The sequence below is a fragment of the Silene latifolia genome, chromosome X (assembly GCF_048544455.1).
Source record: "Silene latifolia isolate original U9 population chromosome X, ASM4854445v1, whole genome shotgun sequence".
NCBI classification, from domain to species: Eukaryota; Viridiplantae; Streptophyta; class Magnoliopsida; order Caryophyllales; family Caryophyllaceae; genus Silene; species Silene latifolia.
The window spans coordinates 48,918,546-48,922,580 of record NC_133537.1 but is presented as its reverse complement, the minus strand read 5'-3'; positions in this window follow the sequence as shown (position 1 = coordinate 48,922,580).

Genomic DNA, 4,035 nt, shown 5'->3' with positions numbered 1-4,035 from the left:
CATGTCTAGCATGGCGATTGAAATAATGTTTTTAGAGAGCGTAGGAACATAAAAACAATTATGCAAATACAACTCAAAACCGTTTGGCAAAGCTAGAACATAAGTTCCTTTGGATTCGGCCGCTACCCGAGCTCCATTTCCAAGTCGAAGATCCACATCTCCCTTGCTAAGCTTCTCCACATCTCTTAAACCCTGTAAATGATTACAAAGGTGAGAACCACAACCGGTATCTAGTACCCATGTCGTAGTGGAAGTATAATTTATATCAATAACATAAATTTCTTTAGGAATTGTACCTTTTGGAGTAATGAGTCCCTCCCTTATATTTCGCAAATACATAGGGCAATTCCTTAGCCAATGTCCCATGCCATAGCAATAATGGCATTCATCATTAACTTGTTTGAAGTTTTTGACTTTCTTCCCTTTCTTCTTGAACCTTTTACTCTTGGAAGCAAGAACTTGATTGCTAGAGCTCCCACTAGCTTTGGCATCCTTATCTTCCAGAGATAAAGACCCTATAGATCGTGTGAGGTAGTCTTCCTGAGACGGACTCACACGTGGTCTAGTAGTAGTGGGTGGTTTAGAAGTGGTGATGAAATTAAGGTTTCCATCCGAACCTATCCCGAAATGAAGTTCTCTAGTTGTATCGAAATTATTGTTGGAGCATACGTCGTCAAGAACATGGTGATATGACTCAATAGTAATTGGTGCGGTAGCATTTGTTGGATTCATTGTAAATGCACTACAAATATGGAGGAAAGGAAATATTAACATTTGTCTTTTTAAATCATACTTGCAAATTTAACAAGATATGAGCATTTATATAGTGACCTCTACCCAACTATATGAAATGATTCCAAGACCCAAATTCATATTAACTTAGGGCACGGTGTGCCGAAATACCCCTCATCAACATAACTCGGTGGATTAACTTTTTAATCGATTCTACTTTTAGAATTCTTGGTCGATGATGTTTACATTAATATTCATCTCTAGCCCGAAACACATCCGGAAATCGTCGTGAATACTTTCGTTGAGTACAACCCAAATTTCGAATAAATGTGTCCATTATCCAAACCCATATCAATTTAGGGCACGGTGTGCCGAAATACCCTTATCAACATGAATTCGGTGGATAGACATTTATCACCCACTTCCCCTACGTAACAAGGTTTGTACCCCGGTGTGGCCGAGTGCACTCCCTCGCGAAATAGGTTTTCATGGTTTCTACTATTTGGTAAGGCTATGTCTCAATTGTTTGTTTTAGCGAGAGGTCATGTCAATTTATTATCTATCACGTTTTAAGTGAACTAAAGCGGTGAACTACGATAATTCTAATTGACACGGTCGATAAACTCGATAAAGACAATGCATGTTTAGTTGTGGCGATTTAGCGATGCATGTGACATAAAATAAAATGCAAGCATAAAATAAATAAATCCTAGTATGGCCTTTCCTAAAATAGAAAAACTCTTAATCTATTACAAATTCGGAAACCAACTCCATTGGTCCCTTGAACTTCGGTTGTGGCACGCATCTCGAGGTAACACCGTCTTTATGTATCGTAATTCTTGAAGAAATCCGTCTTTTGGAACTCCGGAATGAATAAAAATTACATAATAAATTACATAATTTCCTATTATACATTTGTAACTAAAATAAAATAATCTATTAAATTACAAAACGGTGATACGAGATCACAATAAAAATTACAACCGAATCGATATTCCCATACATTTCGGGAAATACCAATTAAAATCTAAGGCCATACTAAGTAAAATTACATAATTCAAAATTACATAAATTAAAATTATGACAATCATAAAGAAAATGCAGCATTATATTATGTATGAACATGCTCAATTTTTATGCTAAATCGCCTTTTAATTAGCCAATATCGTATATAACTCGGTTTTTACGGATTTGCGTGATTTCAACATTTTATAATCACAACAATGCACAAACTCATATTTATGCATAAGTTAATTACCCTAACCTCTTAGGACTCAAAATATAGTCTCCACTAGTAATTTGACCATAATTAACTTTTATTTACAATATTGTTCATAAATGGACAAAAATTTACAAAAATAAGCTATTAAACTTCAAATAAATCCAAAAATTTCAAATAAATTCAAAATTTGAAATTTAAATTCATGAACATTCTGGAAAAATTCCATGACACTCATAATGTTCAAAATCTTAGGTTAAAAATTTCGAAAATTTTCCGGAAAAACAATGTTGCGGTTTATCGATATTTAATAAAATAATCATAAAAACATGGAAAAATTATTTTCATTAACTTTTCATTTTAGATCTGGAAAAATATAATAAAATGCAACATTAGACGTTTTTCCTTAGTCATAGGTTATGTTTTATTAATTTTCAACTAATAATGTCACTATTTATGCCATTTTTCTTCAAAAATTCATAAATCATGCTAAAAGACTTCTTTATAGCCAATTATTTTACACACATCTTGTAAAATTGCATGTGACAACATATTAATTTTCTATGACCAGATTCGAAATTTAACTCATATTAACCTATTTTTCTCTTAAATCCGCATTTAATAATGAAAAATTCATTTTTCGAGCATAACAAGTGCAAAAATTATGAAAATTTACAGGTTATCTCAAAATAATATATGTAACAACATATCCAAAAACCAACTTAAAATTCGAAGTATAGCTAATTTTCGACCAAAAATGACATTTTTACTCATAAAATCACATTTAAATGTCATTATTATTAAATATGAACAATAAAAATCCGAAAAATTAACCAAAAAATCCTAAAACACTTTAGGACCAGAAATATTAACATGCATGTAATTATTTCGTGATATATCATAATAACACAAATTTTACAAGTTTTATTTTGTTATTCATATAACTCGGAAAAACTTTTAACCAATTTGCATGCAAACAACCGTGGCTCTGATACCAATTGAAGGAAATGTAGATCTATATACAAATTTAACATACTCATATATGTCTAATTAATTTGTCATAAAATTAAAACGGATCTTATGCATGCAAACATTAATATAAAAGAAGAGAAATAATGTCCTTACATTCAATATTTCGGCTATATTGGGCACAAGAGAGATCACCTTTCTCTTCTTGTTCTTGAGCTATTCCAATGGATGAACAAGATCTAAGAATAAGATCTCTCCCCAAGCTTTATACCCAAGGCTTACCACTTAATCTAATTAATATTATAAGTACTAGTATAATATTAATGTAGTGAAAATTGAACCAAAAACTTTATAAAACCCTTATGTGTTTTCGGTTTTAGAGAGAAGAAGAGAGGATTTTATTAATGTAGTGAAAATTGAACCAAAAACTTTATAAAACCCTTATGTGTTTTCGGTTTTAGAGAGAAGAAGAGAGGATTTTATTTCTCTAGAAAATCTCTATGTTAGAAGATGGAATAATGAATGAAAAATAATACACTAGCTTTAGTATATTATTTGGTAAAATTATAGAGAAAAACAATGATAATTGTCTTCCCCAAAACCGTGTAAGAGGGGCTTTATGGGTGAGCCAATGCATGGAGAATTTGTTCTTCACAAGATAAATAGGGTTGCATGGCTACTATTAGCTTTTAATCATTATGTTTTCTAAACACAATTTAAGCCTAATCCTCCTACAATATTTCGGCACTTACACATAATATGGAGTCCATATTATTTTGTCAATTGTCTATATGTCACATGTCACATGTCACACATATTTGTAATGTAATTTTTAACATATTAAAAATTCAACGTATTAATAAAAATACGTCACATACAAAAATCGACTTAGTAATTTCATAATTACTTGTGCCAAAATATTTTACTATTTATAAATTTCAACTGATTGAATTTATAATAATTCATTCATTTTAATTGTTACATTAAACAATTTATTTCATCCGAGTAATTATACAATTTAATTACTCAGACCGTATCTCATTTAATCACATTTCAATTTGATACGTAAACTTTACTTCCAAAATCGTCCGTCAATTTTCAAGTAATTTAATTAA